The following is a 22098-nucleotide window of genomic DNA, read 5'->3' on the forward strand; positions in this document are numbered from 1 at the left end:
AATCATTTTTTAAACTCTTAAAGGAAACAATTAAATTTTCTAGCTTCAAAACATTTATGCACAAAAAGGTAAACAATGTGCCCTGAATTGGCACAATTGCAACAGTACTTAAAAGATCTAGCTAACTCAAAATTTTTGTATCATTTAACTTTTTTTGATCTGATAAGTAAACAGGTATTTAGCTTTCATTCATTCAGTCGTTCATTTGTTCATTCGCTTACCCACAAAATAAAGATGTGCTATATACTACAAGGCACTTAGATCACAGAATTAGATAGCCATACACAGACCTCTAAAGAGATCACAACTGGGATCTCTAAGGATCCTGACAGTCCAGAATTGTTTAAAAGTAGGTGAACAAAATATCATTACTCCCTGATACTCTGCTCGATGCTATATTTCCCAGCAGGCTGACCACTGGCTAGCACTGGCCAGGAGATTTTAAGTGGAAGTGAGAGCAGTTACAGGTATCAATTCTAGTCATGACTAGTTATATGTCCAGGATTCCCTCTTTTTTGTCCTCTTTCCCATTGTACACTGGATGATGCCAAGGCGACAATGTACTTATACTATGGCAAAGGTGCTACCTGTGAGTGCCTGGTGCCTGGGTTATTTAAAGAACAGGTGTCTGATCCATGGACAAGATATAACTACTATTTGTTAAGCCATAAAGATTTGGAGGTTTACTTGTTGTTGCAGCATAACTTAGCATAGTTAGCTTAATTCAAAATATATATTATTAAAAGTCTCATTCACTGACATAAAAATTAAGATCAATATATTTTTCAGTGCTTTTCATGACGATTACAAAACCTAGCATCTCAATTTCTGGCCCTCGAAATTTAAGAGCATTTAAGCTCTGATATTTTCTCCAAGGATTACTGCCAATTTTAATGAACTACTTACCACTCCTGAGCATACTATCAGGAATGCTCCTGAAATACTAAATGTGCCATGTAAAAATCTTAATGGTCTCTTACTAAACAACATTTTCATGGAAAATCCACATATGACTTAGATATGTCAAGTTGTAAGGTATATGAGGATGTTTTTATTTCATACTTTGCACAGAGACTTTCAGTGTGGGGATTGTTTTGTTTGTTTGTTTGTTTTGTTTTGTTTTTGCTATTTGGGAGTATCTGAGGGTTCCATGTCTTTGTTCACCCTTTCTCCTCAGGTATCCTCAGAAGGCCATATGTTGAACCAATGTGACGCCCCTTGAAGCAGGTTTTCCTCTTTAAAATGCTACATTTTGCAGCATTCTATGTACTATCCATAGATATTGGCACAGGTCTGACCAACTAGCAAGCAGGCACAATGCCAAACACACAGATGGCATGAGGGGAAAGAGCCAAAAAAAACATGTGAATCAACTGTGGGTATTGATGGCATAATTCCCAGACATGGAGGTCCAAACACTTGTCCATCCTAAGCTTATAGTACATACTTACAGATACACAGATTTGTCAACAACAATGATCTAGCAGTGACAGATTAATTTAAAAAAAAAAATTAAAGCCACCTTTGGTTTCTGAGGATAGCTACAAGGCAATAATTCTACAAAGGTTGGTGTTCAGTCTTTTGTCTTTACCCAGGTGACTATTCAAAAGACGATCAGGCAGCACATTTAAACAAAATTGTTTATCAGTTATAAATAAAGGGAAAAAGTGTATTTTGGATTTATTCATATAAACTATACAATAAAAATAGAAGACAAATGTCAATAAACTATGCACTAGGACTAAACATTGTTTGCACAATAGGCTTCAAATTGTGGCTCTATTAAATATTCTTCTTTGACCTTCTGTGTGATCAACAGTATATTATTTTATAAACAAGTAAATTTTGTTATCAGAATTGGGCTTGTGGGCAGATAAAATGGACAGTACATGATTTGAAGTTCTTTAAATGACACATCCACTTAAAGAATCCCTTTCCTGCTATTTTGGCAGTTTGCTTAAAATTTATTAAATCATTATCACTTAGTTAAGTTAAGCTACTATACCTTCTGAAGGTGTGTATTAGAAAAAGTATTTTTTTAAGGACAGAAGAACAAGCAGATTTTGAAATCTTAGAAATATGAGGTGGAGTTATTGAAGCAAAGGCCCTTTGGAGCTGTTGTAAAAATCCCCCAGAATCTCTTACCCAATCCCTATTAAATTGATTTCAAGGACAGTATCTATTAAATAAGTTGATAGTAACTTCTCAAGGTTGAAAATTCTTAGATTCATTTGGAGACTAAATAACCTACTATGTTCAAAGTGACTCGGTGAGGTACATATTTAACCCAGGTCTGACCCCAAATCCAGGGCTATTGTTATTATCCTATCACCCTGCTTTTGCACAGAGTTCAACTAGTTTATTTACGTAATTTTTACCATTTAAGATGTGAGTAGGAATATTACATTCAATTTTCACGTGAGCATTTATTATATGACCACTGGCATGTAAGCTTGGGATTTCAATATCGCATGGAGAAAATAACTTGCTCTTTGTATGGGGGTGGTTAAATCCTTTTACATTTCCATAATTTATTTAAATTCTATAGCATTTAGTACACACATTTAGTCACCTCTATGATCAGATAGCACACTACCACTTTAGTTTTGATTCCTCGTAAATTTATGTCCATTGCCTGTCATTTACCAAAGGCTGGATGCATACTTCCAAAACAACATACTCATGTTTGCAGAACAACAAACATACAGAAAATGGTGTTTGAGAAGTTCACTTTACCATTATTTTCTTACAAGATACAATTATTTGGCTTTCTTTGATTACCAAGGAGGATTTTAATAAGTGATACATATTCAAAGACTACCCAGAGAGTAAAGTTTTATCACAATTCTTTTCTTGAAAGATGTTAAAATGTGAAGAAATAGGCTTACTCTTAATGTTTAACTTGGACATGAGGTAGATTAGAATGCCTGTGGTTTTCTTAAACCTTCTTTCTAAAATCTCATCCTGAAAACTCAATTTCTCTTTTATTTGTCTCAAAACATTCCTATAGATAGCTCATATTTTAGAGAGTGGCTTCCAGCCATTCTTGAAAGAAGGAAGCTAGTAAGTACTACATGGTTTTGTCAAATTAAGATATGCGACTTGTAAAAACTTAGTTTTACCAGCTTTTCCCTATTGAATGTAATTAAGAAAATGGCTATTAATACACTGTAGAAATAAATATAACGAGCTAATCATTACAAAAGTTTGAAACACCACAAAACATAAAATATCCCTGATAGCAAAAGTTTAAACACCAAAATCTGAAATAATTTATTTAATTTGCTCTGTGGCAATTTATTCTTTTTTATTTCTCCCTTCATTCCATTCAATCATGTGGTCATTCATTCATTCATTGAATAATTGTTGAGTATTTAGTACAAGTCAAGAACTGGGACTGATACAAAGAAGACATGGCACATAGGCAAAAGAAAATTCCTTTGGTATAAGATTCAGAATTGAAAAGATTATATAACTTCAGCAATGAACACATGAAAGGAGATGAGGTTTTCATTCAAGGTAGAAAATTACATCCATTATAAAAGTGCTATTAATAACAGACTTTTAATATTTAATAGAGCAGAGTGATTAAGACAGAACCTATACTTTATTATTCTATCTTCTACATGTATTAAGTAGGTTTGACCACATTTTGGGAGTATTATGTTAATTAAAAATAAAATAAAAAGTTTTTTTCATCTACATGGGGCATAGCTGCTGAAAGTGTCTATTCAAAGCAATTATATTTATGTCAACAGCTTATTCTGCTTTTACCAAATGCAAATTTGTTGTAATTCCCACTTTCTGAGCATGTGAGCATGATGAAGAGAGGATCTTTGAGAGTTTATTTGCTTGACTTTCAAACAAACTTTAATTCTGGGAGCAATTAAGACTCACATAATATTACCTATATTTTCATATTGTACCAACACAGGAATTTTATTTAAAAATTATCTTTCCAATACATCTACTGAATTTCAAGTGCTGCGGTTAAAGAAAATATTTTTATTACGAGTATTTTCAAAAGTTTATATTTAAATACAAATGAAATACAGGTGACCTTTTATTTGATTGCAAAGGTCCACATATATGCAGACTGTTTTTCAATAAACATCATAAATGTATTTTCTCTTCTTCATGATTTTCTTAATAGCATTTTGTTTTCTCGAGCTTATTAAGAACACACTATATGACACATATAGCATACGAAATGTGTCACTCCACTGTTTATGTTATTAGTAAGGCTTCCAGCCAACAGAATGCTATTAGCTAAGCTCTTTGCAAGCCAAAAGTTCTACATAGATTTTGACTGCAAAGAGGGTTTTGGCTCCCCTGAACCCCATATTGTTCAAGACTCAACTGAATAACATTTTACTAGATTTTAAGCGTTTTGACAGATAGAACTAAATGTTGTTCATCTTTATATACTCCCTAGGACCTAACATAATGTTTCATTTAGTTAAAGGGAGATAGAAAGAAATTTAAATGATGAGCATATGGGTGGTTTTCTAAATATAAATATGTTCTACATAGTTAATATGTTCTATTGATAACTAGTGGCTAAATGTTCTACCTGCTATTTGGTACCTGAATTTGCTGCTATTGCTTTTGATCTTCAGACATTTTTAGGCAGTTATTTAGAAAAAAAAGTCCGAATCTCTTTTTAAAGCTCTATTTCTTTTCAATGAAAATCAAATCTTTATATCCATAAGATAAATTATAAATGTTAAACATGTATAAAATGCCAATAAAATCTAACTAATTAACTTAAGAACTAATTATGTTGGGGTACTCTTTAAATCACAAGGCTTTTGTGGTTCTAGCCAATGAAATTCTTTGGTAGCTTTCTAAATTATGATGTAAATAATAAATCAAACTTCGATCTCCTTATTGAATCATGCAGCTACTCCCTGCCTCCATGTCCAAAAAAAGTGAATAAAAGTTATCTTCCAAAATTTAAAAATTTAAATGCGGCACTGACAAATGAAAACAAACATGAGGATCATATTCCCACCCCAAAATGACTTTTAAAAAACAGAATATTAATTTGACTTTCTTAAAAGCTACACACAACTAGAACACTAGTACTATTGACGGCATTACCTGGACAATGTGTGAATATTTCCAACTATTATTTGAATTCCATAACATTTTATTATAACTGCAAAATCTTTTATTTAAGTATTCAAATATAAAATTTATTATGGATTGATAATCTAATTATAAAACAAGCAAGTGACTCGATATTTCTTTTATTAGCAAAACAGACATTTATCATAATCATGAAGGTATTACTTAACACATATTGAGATCTTATTTTGTATCAAATGAACATCATTTTAATCTTACCCTGTATCAAATATAGTAATAAAATGAATGTTCTCAATTAATTTTTACCACAGCTTTACAAGAAAGGTACTATTAATTTCCCATTGAAAAGATAATTAGAATAAAGGTTAGTGACCTCAAGATCTCCCAGTCAAAGCTGGGACATTTCCTCAGCAATAAATACTTCTTAAGTAACACTTCCCACGTTTTGAGTGTTAGAATGTCAGATAACAAATATTAAAACAAAAATGAAAAAGGAAATACTCAATATCTCTGAGAAAAACTATTTTAGCAGATTCTGTGATTATTTGCCAGGAAAATAATGAAATCAGTTATGGCAGAGTTCAAGGTCCCATATTACGAAGTTGTTTGCTTTGAGATAGATTGTCTCTTAGGTGTTCCTGGCAGGCAGACCAAACACTTTTTCTCTCTAGTATTGTGAATAAATCAGAAACTGAATCAAACAATCTAATATGTTTAATAATTAAAATTTATTATGCTATCTTTTCATTTATCTATTAACTTGCATATCAACTGATTTCAAAAAGAATTTAGGCACCTCATCCAAAAATGTATGAATCAGAGAGGGAAAAAAATCAATAAATTTCACATTTTGAGTGTCTAACATCAAAGTATACACCCAACATTGCTGCAATCTGGCCAATATATTCGATCTTATTCCTTTTCATCTAAAAATAAGAACTTTATCATTAAATTATTTAAATAATCATCTTGACTATTTTTCTTAAAGCTACTTGGATTATGAATAAATGACAGGGTTATTAGAGAAATGTAAAAAGATTACTCTTTCCAAATTGCTAGGGTAAAAGTTAGAATTAAAAAAAATAATTGTTTCACAAGTAAACAAAACAATCTATCATTCTAGGAATGAGTAAACTATTGTTGAAATTCCTAGCACATGAAACAGAAAAGTAAACCAAAAAAAGCACCTAATTTGAACAAAGTAATTGGGCTAATTAAAAATATGACTATAAAATTAAATTAATTCAACCAGTTCAATTAAACTCAACTATTACTTGCATTCCATAACATTTTATTATACCTGCAAAATATTTTTTATTTAAATATTCAAATATAAAATTTATTATGAATTGGTAATCTAATTATAAATACTCTCCCCCAGATCCATTATAGCAATGCTATCTTAAAAATCCTTTTTGCATACTTGAAGAATTCATTGTACTTTCCAAAATGTATAATTTCTACTCAAGTAGTCTAGGGTTACATTGAAGATCAAGAATAAGCAAATCAGATTGTGAAGGGCCATATAGATAGTAAAGATGAAGAAAGTCGTGGGGTGCAGTGAAAAACCCATGCTGCCTCGAAGAATACTCAGAGTCTGTTCAAGCTCAATACTCCACATAGGCAAGACGACAGTAGTATTGTCTCATTTTGTGATTTTTTTCAAGAGAATTGTGAAATTTAGAATTTTATATGTGATATTTTTTATACATTTGTCTATTCAACATTTTAAAAACCATTTTTAAAAGAGCATTTGGCTTATGGGGACTTAGGAGATATGAGCTTTTTCTCAGGAGAAAGAACTACACCACTAAAGGAATCTGAAGGTATGCTGTCTCTCAAATTTTAGCATGTACCAGAATTACCTAGGAGTCTTGTTAAATACAGATTGTTGGACCCCTGACCCAGGGTTTGTGATTTAGTAGGTCTGGGGTAGGGTCTAAAATGTGCATTTCCAACACTTTCCCAGGTGATGCTGCTGTTGCTGCTTCTCTACTGACCTACATACCATGTCTTCTGTTTCAATAAAAAGAAAAAACTTATGAGCCTGATGTATAATAAACATACAAGTAATGCATGGACACAAATTTTAATTTTTCTTGAGTATATTTCTAGGTGCGGAATTAACTTTTTAAGAAACTGCCAAACTGTTATCTAAAGTGGCTGTTTCACTTAATCTCCCAGAAATTAATGAGGATTCTGTCTTGCACATTCTCTCCATCACTTAATGTTATCTGGCTTTTGATTATAGCCTCCTAGTGAGTATGTAGTAGTATCACATTGTTATTTTAATTTGCATTTCCCCTAATGATTAATAATGTGTTCTTCAGGTGCTTAACCTTTGATCAAATGTCTGTTCAAGTCATTTGTCCTTTTTTTTTTTTTTTTTAATTCAGTTGTGTCTTATTATTCTTGGATAAAATTAATGTGATCTGTAAAAAGACATTTATCAAATATGTGATTTAAAAATATTTTCCCCACTCTACCTCACTCATCTTTTCATTTTCTAATGATGTCTTCTAAAGGGTAAATATTTTTTAACTTTACTGGTATATCAATTTTAAAATTATGGGCCAGACTTTTACCATTGTGTCTAAGCACATTTTGCTTAACTCAAATTCACAAGAATTTTTGCCAGTTTTCTTTGAGAAGGTTATAGTTTTTATAATTATTATTCTAAATTTTGGTAACGTGCTTTTCCCTCATATTTTCTTGGTCAGTCTAGCTAATATTTGTCAGTTTTTTTTTTCATCTTATCAAAAAACAAATCTTTGGTTGCATTGATTTTCTCTATTATTTTTCTACTTTATATTTCATTGACTTATGCTCTAATATTTGTCATTACTTCTGTTTCCTTTGGATTTAGTTTGCTTTTCTTTTTCTGATTTCTTAAGATTAAAATTTAAGTCTGTGATTTCTTCTTTTCTGAAATAGATACTTAAGTCTTTAAATTTCCCTCTAAAAACTGCTTTAGTGGCATCTCTATTTTTTTTTATATTGGGGTTCATTTCTATTTATTTAAAAATATTTTAAATTATCTTCATGATTTTTCTTTGACATGGGTGATTAGCAGTCTTTTTTTTAAATTTTCATTCTCTGGGGTTTCTCATTATTTGTTATATTTTTAATATAATTTTACTGTGGTCAACGTAACACCTTGTATGATGTCAATATTTCTACATTCATTGGCACTTGTTTGTGGAATAGCAAATGATTTATACTGGAAAATGATCCATGAGTGTGAATGTTTGAACAGAATGTGTGTACTCTACAGTAACTTGGTGGAGTGTTCCTTATATGCCAATTTAATCTAGTTGGTTGACAGTGTTGTTCAAGGCTCCTGTATCCTTGCCACTTTCAGTCTAGTTTCCCTATAAATTACTAAGTGTGGAAGAATGAAAAATCTAGGCAATACTGTTAAAATTTTCATTTCTCCTTGTACTCTTTCAGTTCTTGCTTCATATGTTTAGAGGCACTCCATTTAGCAGTGCATATACGTTTAGAACCTACTAATAATTGTCATAAAATGCTCTTTGCCATAGTTCTCATCTTTAAGTGCCATAGTTCTCATCTTTAAGCACTCCAGTTCTTTTATGGTTACTGTTTGCATGGCATTTCTTTTACCATTATGTTATTTTAGCCTATTTATGTATTTAAATTTAATGTGAGCCACTTATATACAACTATAATTGGATCCTTTTTTTTTTTTTTTTTAAATCCAGTCTGACAATCTCTGCTTTTTGAGTTGGATATTTGGTCCATTCCAATTTAATGTAAGTATTCATAGCACTAGATTTATGTATGCTATTTTTGTGACTGTTTCCTATGTCTCATGACTTTTTGCTCTTCTACATCTCTTTTACTGCCTTCTTTCATGATAAATATTTTTAGAGTATAAATTTAATCTTTCTGCTGATTTTAAAAATTATGTTAGTTATTTTCTTAGTGGTTTTGCTAGTGGTAACAATATGTATTAACGTTTGTCAAAATCGAATTCAACTTAATTCTCTTAAAACATAGAAGCTCTGTTCTTAGCCTCTCTTTGTTTTCAATTCCTCATCTTAATGTGTGTTGCTGTAATAACTAAATGATATATTAGATAGAAAATATTTATTATAGTATGTGTCATATGGACCATAACTAATAATTATCCATCTCCCTGCACTCCTCAGCCCTGGATGGAGGCACACAGACATACTGAATAAACTGACTGTTTTGTACTTACTCTAATGGAAACTTTAAAAATGTTTGTTTCATGTCAATTTAATAAGAGCTGAGAAACTGATCACTAAATTTTTGTATTTTATAATTATTGTATTATATCCAAAATATAAGTACTTTATATTCTAAAACAGTTTCTTAGGAGATATATTAACAATTTAAATTTAAACTTGAAAAAAATTCAGTGTTCCTGGAAAACAGCATTCCCAGTGGATTGGTTATAGTTCCTTCCTCTGAAATTAAGTAACTGCTTACACTCCTTGTTGAATTCAGGACAAGGATGTAGCAAAAGCGACACTCTGCCCAGATCCAAGCCAACCTACTGAACTGCCCTTTGTTACTTATCTTATCCCCTAAATCCTACCTACTTCTCCCAAAATAGTTCATTTCTTAAACTCTACTTTAAAGAATCCCAGTTGGAATGTGCCATCTGTTTCCTATAGGAATTGTGAAAATATTAAGGAATCATTGTTAATTTTGTTAGATGTGATGAGAGCATTGTAGCTGCATAATAAATACAATTCCCTTAGCAGTTAAAGACATATTAAAATATTTATAGATAAAGTACAGGTTGGCAAGATGTTGCTCATTATTGAAGCTGCTTGATAAGCACACTACCTTCATTATAACTTTTTCTCTATTTTGTAGTTTTTGTAATAAAAAGTTTTTTGTTCATTTTTTTTGTTTTTTTTTTTGTTTGTTTGTTTTTCGTTTTTTACTATTACTACTTCGAACCACTTTGGTAAGTTATTTTTAATTATAATCTCTGGTTTGCTGGCCTGCCACAAATAAAAATAGAACAACCGTTTTTAAGACAAGTAGGTCAATATTTTTCCTTTTGTCCAATCTCTTGCTCCAATTAAAAACTTCTTTATGCATGATTCTAAACTTCATCTTGATTTGTTCCTATGCAGCACCAAGGTGTATATGTGACCTTAGTCCCAAATGAAAAGAAGACATTTTGAGTACTCTGCATTAGACCTCTGGAAATACAAACGACTGTTCTGGAAATTACACTCTTTTGCTACATTTATACCATGTCCTGAAAAGTGTTATCAAGTTGTCTCCATTAAGTAGCAGAGGAAAAATTATTCTGCCCAACAAGGGATTCTCTCTCAGCTAATGATTGGGTACATGTCCTTGGCAGGTCACTTAAGTGACTTGGTCTAATGACCTTTAAATTAGACTCATAACATTGTTGATAGTAGGCTAGATGTGATGATCCAATTGCTGTAATGGATGTAGAGACATTGACAATTCAAAAGAAGTAACCATTAGGGAGAGAAAAACAGTTTTCCTTTTGCAATAGAAAAAAATATTTTTGGTCTTTTTTAATTTACTAAGCTAACTATCTATCTCAACGTATTTTCCAGGATTTATTGATCTGTATTAATAGCATCATAACAATTAGGTCCACAGTTAAGTTATAAAGGAACATTATTTAAAGAAAATTAGCATTAAAAAGGGGAAATTTTAAGGCATTAAGAATACTGATTTAATATGGCATTTTATATATGCTGATAAATATGTGCCCACTCCCAAAAAGCCAAGTAGACTAATTTTTCCTTTGTTTTTTGTAATATTATTTTTAAATTCAAATACATATATTTTTTCACTTGTATATATTTTAAATAATTTCAAGGAAAAACATTCTGCTAAAATAATGTGATTTCTTAGAAACCCTTAAGATCAATGTATACTAATTCTTTAAAAGCAGAGTTTCTCAACCTCAACACTATGGAATTTGGGCTGAGTAATTTGGTGGAGAGCCGTACTGTATATTGTAAGATATCTAGCAGCATCTCTGGTCTCTACTTAAGAGAAGCCAGTAACATTTCCCTACCAAGTTGTGTCAAATGAAAATGTCTCCAGGCACTGCCAGATGTCACTGGAGAGACACAGTCACTCCTCACTGAGAAGCAAAACTTTAAAGTGAGTTCTGATTTACATCTGCCTGCATTCTACTTACTCCCAAAGGATTATAACACAAATAATGGGAAAAGTCAAACAAAACAGAAGAAATTATGGATCTGAGGAAGGTATTATGATAAGAAATAGCTTTTCAATTAAAAACAATTTTAAAATAAGTAATTTCAAGTAATGTGTGCTGAATGTGAGGATGTGTAAGAGCGCCACAGTAATAAGCTGCTGTTTAAAACCTCGAGTTGCTTATAAAGCCCAAAGAAATGGTAGGATGGCAAGCAATGCATTTTTCATCAAATTGCTTTGAACTTTTCTTCATGTAGAGCAATTAATCATAGAAAAATAATGAATTTTAAGCCTTCATACCTGCAAACCAAAATTGGTCAGAGGTAAATACACACACATACACACACTGTGATAAAAGTAAACACTACTTTTTACTTAACAGTTTACCTATTTCTCCCACCCATTTTTTAGAAAAAAAAAATTAAATGATAATGATAAATATGGTTGCTTAAAGATCGAACTGATCTACTTTTGTGTACTTAGAAAGCCCACAAGAAATGACACATTCAACTCATTTATTTAGTTTTCAAGGATTTTTATCTTATTCTAAATGTCCTCAGCATTTATGTTCAAAGATGAACATAAATGAATTTGCTTGCATATCTTTTTTTTTTATGTCTACAGGACCTGGTCTTTCTAAGTGGTCTCCTATCCAAGTACTAACCAGGCCCTACCCTGCTTAGCTTCTGAGATCAGATGGGATTGGGCTTGCTCAGGAGAGCATGGCTGTAGACGTGCTTGTGTATCTTAGCACTGATCTCTAGAATGACTGATATCAACTCTACAACTATATAGAAAGCTCATTTGTTCTTCATTGTCCACTGTATACAAAAAAGCATTGGGGATAGAATGAAACCTGAAAAAATATCTGAAGACTTAAGTTGAGGAATTTTTTCCCCCTATTTTGTAGTCGTAGCTTTTAGCATCTCCAATCAAAGAAAAGTTGAAAATTTAAAAATTATAAAAGTAAATAGGCAATTTGCTGGTGAATCAGCAACTTTGCCAATTTTGGCACTAGACAATGCACTGAGAGAGTTAAGGTTAAAATGGATTTCTACTCAAATTTTTCCTGGGGTTCTTTAATATGTAGAACCCTGTCTGAATCACTTTTGGAAGGTTCAAAGAAAGTATAGAACAATATTATTATAAAGTGTTATAAATTTGATTGGGTTAAAATATAAATTTTCCCTGTTAACAAAAATAATGCCAATTCCTTTTGATGAAATATGATTGTAATGAAAATAAACATGTAGAAAATAAAACATTACAGAACAAAATGAATTACACAGTTCAGTAGGAAAATAGAACTATGTAAAACTATTTTTAAAGCAGCATTTTTTTTTTTTTTTTTTACTCTCAGAGTGGAAAATTATCAATTCTTGCCATGCAACTACGCAATAACAAGAAAATGTGCTAAGTATGATCTTTTGCTGAGGTGCCAGGTGCTGGCACTTAAAACTTCTTGCTATATGGAAAAGAAATGGAAAGTTTTAGTCTGTGAACCTTGTACTATGTAACTTAAAATGGTCTATTAGCAGCCAAAAAAAAAAAAATCTTTGGGTAAAGTGAAAAAAGATACCTTAGCAAAAATGGCTTGCTGAAAAGAACAAGTTGATGGACTTCAAAAAATTTCGAGTCATTATAAACTCTGGATTTTCTCTTCCTGTACATATTTTGTAATTATTAGCTATGTCAAAAATCTCAGAAAAAAAGTCACCACTCCTTTTCTTTAATCGGTCTTTCCACTGAACTGCCACCTGCTTTCACCTTTATGAAATGACCCCACTTTCTCAGGCAGTTTTTCCCCAATGCAGCTTGCAGTGACCTTTCTATGCCTGAGTCATAAATCCCTAAACATAGGGGATAAAATCACTGACAGTGCCTTACATATGGTGGTGTGAATGCACTACAATAATTGCTCTGTAATTACATGGTAATTATTGACCATTTAAGTACATTTAAGAACAGGGTGAGTACCATGTAATCAAAGGCTAATTATCTGATTATTTCTGTCTTTTAAACTGCAGGCTTACAAGATATAAAAATTGCAAGTAACATGGTGATTAGTCATTGAACTACATGGTAACTTGAAGTATAATTATGAAGTAATCTGTAGAAATTGTATTTGTATTGTGGTTCTCCTGAACAGTAATTTCAGAGTAACTATACTGTAATATACATTCTATGAAGGGATAACAGAAAAAAATAATCATCACTATATTATACTAATAGTGCATAAATACATTAACCAAAAATATTACATAATTTATTCAAAATATGAATGGGGATAGCAAGACAGGTAATCAGTATCTGAAATAAGGATTATTACAGTTTACCTATAAAATAGAGACGTCCCATTGTATCTTTTAATAATCTTGTGTAATTTCATTGCATATTTCTTTAAAAAACAATACAGTTAAATAATCGAGACAGGGATAGAGAAGTAGATTTAATATTGTAACATCAAAAGAGGTGGAGTTCAGAAATGGATCAACTGAACTGGGATTTAGTGGCTTAATCCAGATGAAGAGAGTAGTTTAACTTCATGACTAACTGGTGGAGTCTAAGTAGGAGTCTTTTACATACTCTCATTGTCTTCTTACTGAAATTACTAAGTGACGTGAGAACTGTTTAAATAATTATTTACAATGATATTGAAATATACTAAAGATATTTACTTAAATTTATTTTCAAAGCTTCTACTTTAAGTTCGAAAAGGGAATAATAAAATATTCTCCCCTAAAAATGTATCTCATATAGGCTGAATGTAGAAAACCCTGAAACAAAGACAGAAATTGTGGAGTGGCAAGGATGGACACCAAGAGAAAGATGTGGGGAGACTATAATTTATATATGCATTCATTGTAAAAGGTGAAGATCAACTATTTTATTGATCAATGGTGCTAAAAATTAATAATCTCTAAAATCAATTTAAGTAACTATTTCTTCTTTGATAACATTCTTTGATAGCATAATTGAAAGCACCAATAATATAAGCCCTGAAATAAAGATCATATTGCTCTCATCACAAAGTAATTATGATAATATTTTATATGTAATATTGGCTTGGACCTCTGAAGGTATTAATGTTGTCACTCTCCATGAAAATATCATTGAGCAATGAATAAAAATTATTTTATCTAAGGAATAAGGATGATTTGACAGCATCTGAAAAATGATAATACTATCAAAATAGAATTTGGTTATTTTCAAATTTTTTGTTGTATTTTTCAAAATAGTCTTAATATTACTATTTAGTATTTGTCTATGCTCTCTCTCAATTGCATGAAACTCAATATAACTAAGTATTTTTGCATGGTTTATTTAGATTAAGCCTTGATTTATATTGTTTTCCCTGCTATGTTCCTTCTCTAAGGAATTCAACACTACAATAAATTGCAATCTGAAGTACTTTCAAATACTGTCTTGTACAATTAGCTAGATACAAATGCATAGTCAAGTGAAATGCTATTAGTAGTCATTTATGAACTTGTTAATCTTTTGACCTGAGCAGCTACTTATAAAGTGAAATCCAAAATGGCCTGGAGTAGATTTATTTGATCAGCATTGATTAATTCATGTATCATTACTGAAGTATGTCCTTTGATTGAGATCTCATTAAAGGTCTCTGCCTTACAAAAAATGTCAATAATTCTACTAAGAAATGAAGTTTTATTAAGGCTACTTTTTCTAGTGTAGTAATGAAAAAATAGTTACAATTTCTTTTCCAAAAGACTCTTTACACTCTTAATTTTGAAGGTAAATTATTATACAGTTTTATGAAACAAAAAATTCAGAGGTAATGAGGATTATATGTTGATTAATGCTTTTGGTCAGTCTGAGAAAAACAGCTAGTAATTAACATGGCTTATTATTTTGTACATACAATAACTTATCTTTCAAGTTGCCTCCTCCCTTGATCACTTTTTAACAGATATATCCTACAATTTAAATTTCCTGTCTCCTTTATAGAAGGGTAAGAATTGAAAAGTGAATAGCATGTACAAAACATGAAAAGATGTTTTAAGTGAGTTTACTATACAATATTGGGTGTCCCACGAAATAGGGCAAATTATAGAAAAACAGATGAAATCAAGCTACCATTATATTAAGTTCCTAAGGAGAAATGTGTCTTAATACAAGATATAGCAAGGTGGTTCAAACTGACCTCTTAACAGTTTCACTATGAATAATTTATGTAATTTACCATTAGACTAAACCTCTTCTTTGTCTTCCTTTTCCCCTACTAATTCATTGCTCTTGTATAGGATGAGATTTTTCCTAAAATAAAGAAGCTAGCAGAAATTGTCATGAATGAATACAAACTGAGTTTCCCATTTATTTTACTTAGGTTGTCTCCTTTAAAAAGTGACATAAAAATATATATTGTATAGCTAAATAATGTAAATCTAGAGCAAATATATAAAAACCTTACATAATATAGAATAAAAAGAAATTATAGTCTGCTTAAAAACATTACTAAATAGTGTCACAAATATTTTACAATTATTTCTGCATTTCTATATTGGCAAATATATGTAAAAAGTAAGCTTGTGCCCCCAAATATATTCAAAGAACTCTATCCCTTGAAAAATTGCTACACGAAATGAAATATTCACTTTGACCACTTATATTCAACATTTCATGGGAGGTTATGGATAGAAGAATAAAGAAAAAAAAAGTTTAAAAATCCAAATTGGAAAGAAGGAAAAAAAGAATATTTTATATGCAGAGGAGTTGATCCTGTATGTAGAAAATCCCAAACCAACAAGTCCAACAAAAAATTACTAGTATTAATAAATGAGTTTAGTATGGTCAGAGATAGAAAAAAAATCTAGAAAAATCAGTTATTTATATATTCTAGCAATGAACAATCTTAAAGTAAAATCAAGAAAATTTCATATACAATAGTTTCTAAGACTAAAATACTTAGGAATGCATTTAACAAAAAAGTAAAAGACTGGTACGATGAAAACTACCCAACTTTGCTGTGAATATGGAAGAAATTCTAAATAAAGTAACATTTTATCTTCATCAATTGGAAAAAGTAGTATTGTTGTCAAGACAGCAATTCTGCAGAAATGTCCTATAAATTTAATTAAATCTTTATTAAAATGCCAGCAGAACAGTTTGGAGAAATGGACTAAATGATCCTATAATATATATGGAAATAAAAAGGACCCAAAACAATCAAATAATTTTGAAAAAAGAGGAGCTAAATTGGAGGACTTACACTATATGATTTCAAAACATTATAACTCAATACCAACTGGAGTGTTGTATTGGCATAAGAATAAGCATGTAGACCAAAAGAACAAATTTAAGAGTCCCAAATATACCCTTATATTTATGGTCAACTGATTTTTGACAAAAATCAGTGGAGAAGAAGATAAAATTTTTAGCAAATAACATTGAGATAATGGATATCGATATGCAAAAAAAAAAAAAAACCCAGACACTTCCTTTGAACTATATACAAAAATTAAGTCAAATTAATTCCACATCTAAATAAATAGGATAAAACTATAGAGCTTCCAGGCAAAAATATAGGAAAAAATCTTCATGACCTTTGAGTTGGACAGCATTCTTAGACATGTCACCAAGAGAATGAGCCACAAAAAATTAATAAATTGAACTTAATTAAAATTAAAACTATTATACATCAAAAAAAAACCAGTAAGAAATGGAAAATAGAAGTCACAGACTAGAGGAAAATATTTCAAATATATACTCGATAATGAGCTCATATCCAGATTATATAAAGGACTCTTATAACCAACAATAAGACAAAAGACATGCTTTTTAAATGGGCCAAAGATCTGAATATATATTTCATCAAAGAAGATATATCAATGGATAATATTCCACAATCATTAAAATAATGATTAAATAATTAAAACAATTTTTAAAATATTAAAATTTAAAATAATTAAATAATTTTTAAAAAAATAAATAATGATCAAATTAAAATAATAATGAGATATCACTACCCACCTACTATTGGCCACAATAAAAAAGACAGACTATATCACAAGCTGGTGATGATGTGAAGGAGCAGGAATGTTCACATAATGCTGCTGGGATTTTAAATGGTACAATATCTTTGAAAAAAAGATGTGCAGTTTCTTAAAACGTTAAATAAATACTTGACAAACAACTAAGCAATTCTACTCTTAGGAGTCTATCCAAGAGAAATTAAGATATATGTCCACAAAAAGAAATGTGTGAATGCAGCATTATTTATAATATCTCAAACTGAGAGTAATCCATATACATATCAGTTAATAAAATGATATACGATATTTGATATACTCACAGAACACCATTTACTAGTTTTTAAAAAGATGAACTACTAATGCATACTCTTATATTAATAAACTTAAAACATTATGCTAAGAGAAAAAAACATGCGAAAGACTGCATATTGTATGGTTCTATTTATATAAAATGTCTAGAAAAGCCGAATTTGTAGAGACAGAAAGTATATCAGTGGTTGTCTACGACTGAAGATGAGAGTATTAACTGAAAATGAACAACAAGAAACCATTGAATTATACATTTAAAGTATAGAGTATGTAAAGTGTACCTCCGCTACTGGCACATACACACAAAAAATGAGAGGAATAAAAATGATACCAAACAAAAATTTCTTACACACACACACACATACACACATACACACACACATTCACAGAGTAAGTAAGAAAGAAAGGAACAAATTTCATGAGACCTAAAGAAAACCAAGACAAAATCACAGACACGAAGAAAACCTTATCAATAGTACAGAAATATGAAAGGACTATCACTTGCACTAAATAGCAGAGATTGTCATCCTGGATATAAGAAAAATGCTTTAGATTCAGAAACACAAATAGAAAGCGAATGGATGGAAAATAGCTATACCATGTAAACAGTAACGACAACATAAACTTTAAAATATGAACTATTGTTAGAAACAGAATGTTTGATATTGATAAAATTGCAAATACATAATGGAAACATAATAATCCTAAATATATATGCATGTAATGATAAATCCCAAAATACATAAAGTAAAATAACAAAATTAAAAGAATAGACAAGTTCACAATTGTATTTGGAGATTAAAATACCCCACTCTTAATATCTGATAAGCCAATTAGAAAATTAGTAAAGACGTAGATAACTAAAACAACATTACCAACTAAATTGAGTAAGCTGACATCCTGAATACTCCATTCAATAACAGGAGCTACATATTCTTTTCAAGTGTATGTGGAGCATTATTCAGGAAAAAACATTAAAGAGCATCAATAATTTTAAATTTACTGTAATCATTCAAAGGATGTACTTCAACCACCACAAAATGAAATTCGAAATCCACCACGGGGGGAGGGCAGAAGCACTGAGAAATCCCCAAATATTTGTTTAAATGCCACACTTCTAAATACACATTGATCAAAGAGGAAATCATGAAAAGAAAAAAAAAAAACTAGCAAATTTCTGAACTGAATGCAAATCAACATATCATAACAAATGTATGAGTTGCAGCTAAAGCAGTGCTGAGTGGAAAATCAATATCTTTAAAATGCTGCCATTTCAATAGATACCAAAAAAAATCATTTGATAAAATCCAATAAAACTCATCATGATAAAAAAAAATGCTATCAACAATCTAGCATTAAAAGGACATTTACTCAGCTTTATATCAAACAGCCATGAAAATCTAACTTCAAAATTAATGGTGAAAGATTGAATGCCTTTTCCTTAAGATTGTGAACAAGGAAAGTATACCTGTTCACAGGAGTATTCAGATAATTCTCACTAATGCAATAAGGCAGCAGTCCCCAACATTTTTGGCACCATGGACAGGTGCACCTATGAGAATCTAATGCCTGATGATCTGAGGTGGAGCTGAGGCGGTGATGCTAGCGCTGGAGAGCGGCTAAATACAAATGAAGCTTTGCTCGCTGGCCTGTCATTTACCTCCTGCTGTGCAGCTGAGTTCCTAACAGGCCACAGACCCTACCCTGTCCACCGCCTGGGAGGATGGGGGTGCTACACTAAGGTTAGGTAATAAAAGAAACGGAAAAGAGATTTGGTGGCTGCCTAATGTAGGAGGTAGGATCAGCGACTGACTGCAAAGGCGCGTGAGGGAACTTTGGGGATGTCAGAAATGTTCTAAAACTGTTCTATGGAGATGGTTATAAATTTACTAAAAATCATTGACTTGTACTTTAAAATTGGTTAATTATATGGTATGTAAATTTTTTGTCTTAAGACAGATTTAAAAATATTGCTAAGATATGAAATGAGCAAGTTAAATTTTGATCTGCAAGAATTTAAAAAATATTCACTTTAAATTTCAAAAACTCATGCAAAGCACATTCTTCTTGAGAGCCATGATAGTTCAGTAATTAAAAGCACAATTCCAGAGTTGCCATACGATATCTCAAACCACACACAAAAAGTATTGGTCCTCTGTTCACCTTCATATCATTGACTTCTTCAATATTTCTTCAATACTCAGATCCAGAGGTGTATATCTGACCACTAACTAAATAGTCACGGTATGTGAATTGTCTTTCAGGGGTAACCACTTCAAGAGGAAATACTCAGGCATTTTCATTACTGATTACAATATACCTTTTTTAATTTTCCATAATAATTTATAAAATAACTTTGCCTAATCTCCTGTAGCATAAAATTTCACATGATAATCAGAAAAAAGTCATTAAGCCTGTTCCCTTATTGATGTACAACCCATTATGTCATTTTGGTGGTTTTATTAGGTGAAATATTTGTTAGCACGTGTAGACTCCATATTTGTTCATCCAAATTGTAAGCAAATGATATACCAGAATCCACAGTGTCATTCGATAAAGGAATTTTCTCATACACCGTTTTTGGGGTATAATATCACAGATGTTATAATACTCTTGGAAGCCATGTTACTATGAAAATGTAACTTTAATGATGCCTTTGAAGTGCTGCTGATCTCTTCCTTGCCTTTGGCAAAAATAACAGTAATCAATTTTGTAAACATTGTGATTGTTCTGAAACAATTCAATTAGTTTACCAGAAAGGTTATTATGCTCTGTTTGAAAATTAAGCAAAAGTTCATGCCCTAAATTGGCAGATATAGCTAACCTAAAAAGCTTCAGGGTAATGTAAAAAAACATCAATCCACCAAAATCTAATTTTAAAATATTTTTATCTTCATAATGCCCATCATATCATTTTCTATTTTGGCTGCTGTGCAAAGTCATCACACTTATCAATTTGCTTCTCTGAGAATATATAGTTTCACCTTCTGCACTTGAAATATAGTATGGTCACAATTTGGACTATAACTTCATGATTGATTTTATCATCACATTTATATTCCAATGAATTCTTTCAAGGCTTTGGTTCATTTCTAATGACTTGTGGGTAAAACAACATAATAGTAACAATGGCAAATGCACACTTAAAACACATTAGCAATAAATGCAAAGAATATGAACATTAAGTGAGAAAAATTTAAGCTTTTTTTTAATGTGTTCTGAGAAAAACTGATCAATATTGTCTTTTTAGCATAGATATAACCTTCAAAATACAATGATTATTAACAGTACAATAGAGTATCTATTAAAATAGTAATTAATCTTACTTTTCCAGTTTGTGCGATATATGTGAACAAAACTACTTCATTGCCACTTCACCTAAAGCCACCACGTAGTTTGCCGACATTTGACAGACTATAAAGCTCAACAAGTAGTGTATGGTTTACATGTTAGAAACATTGTATTTAAAATGTTATCCTTTTTACATTTTTATCCCCTGACACATTCATATGACAAGTGACAGCCTGACCAAAGATCTGTGATCCCATCACGCATGGGAACAGAGAATAACTCAACTGAAGGTCAGCTATAGTATTATGATGATAACGAAGATTCTATGCTAATAAAAACTAAAATGAAAATCATCCACAAACATAGATCACTTACAGTACCACTCCACTTGTGAGGCACACTAAAGTGCCATGAAACTGAATGAAAAGATTTGGCAATGCCTTAGAGTACAAATGAAAAAGCAGTGCTGTAGGCAATATGTATTGCTACTTGTTAAACACAACAAATCCAACAGGACTGAGCCCACTGAGGATAAACAGGTAAAAAAGATAAAATTATCACAGAGATTCTCTCACAACTACCTGCATAGAATAACACCTTTTAATTATTTGTGATTCAGAGGTCTTAAGAAATGAGGCTCATAGATATTCAGAATCCATGTAATCTAAAGATTTTCAAATTCCCCAAAGCACATAAATAACTTATTCTTACTCAGCCCTTGACTTTCTTTTACATTCTAAAAGGTTTTTCTGAGCAATCACATCCACATCAATCTACTCTCAATTTTTTATTACCATACTCTTTTCTCTGTTACACATCTGAATTTCCAACTTGATATCAGTATGTCAGAGAATGTTTTTCAAGTCATAATATTTTTAATAGACATGTCAACCTCAATTTGAATCTATTACCAAATTATCTTAATTGTTCTTTTGTCCTTAGAACATGTTGATTTTTAATCTCTCCATCGTAATAATCTTATTTTATTTCATTACAGCATCTATCTTATACCCTGGAAACTGTGCTGGATTTTGAACTTGTTATTGGCTTCCCTGCCTCCATTTTTAAATATATTTTCATGGCTGCAGTCAGATTATTCTTCCTAAAACGCCATTCCTTTCAAATGATCAACTGTTTTTCCAGGCTTCCTTATAGACTATATAGACTATATCTTAACCTTCAAACTCCTTATTAATTATTT

General features: G+C 31.0%; 1 protein-coding gene and 1 pseudogene across 4 annotated transcripts in view; both read right to left on the reverse strand.

Moving 5' to 3' along the window:
- Window positions 1-22098, reverse strand: part of DGKB (diacylglycerol kinase beta) — a 583166-nt gene that overhangs the window by 286378 nt on the left and 274690 nt on the right. The window lies entirely within an intron of this gene.
- LOC118611180 lies at window positions 11917-12035 on the reverse strand (annotated as a pseudogene).

The sequence above is a fragment of the Rousettus aegyptiacus genome, unplaced genomic scaffold, assembly GCF_014176215.1.
Source record: "Rousettus aegyptiacus isolate mRouAeg1 unplaced genomic scaffold, mRouAeg1.p scaffold_m13_p_13, whole genome shotgun sequence".
Taxonomy (NCBI): Eukaryota; Metazoa; Chordata; class Mammalia; order Chiroptera; family Pteropodidae; genus Rousettus; species Rousettus aegyptiacus.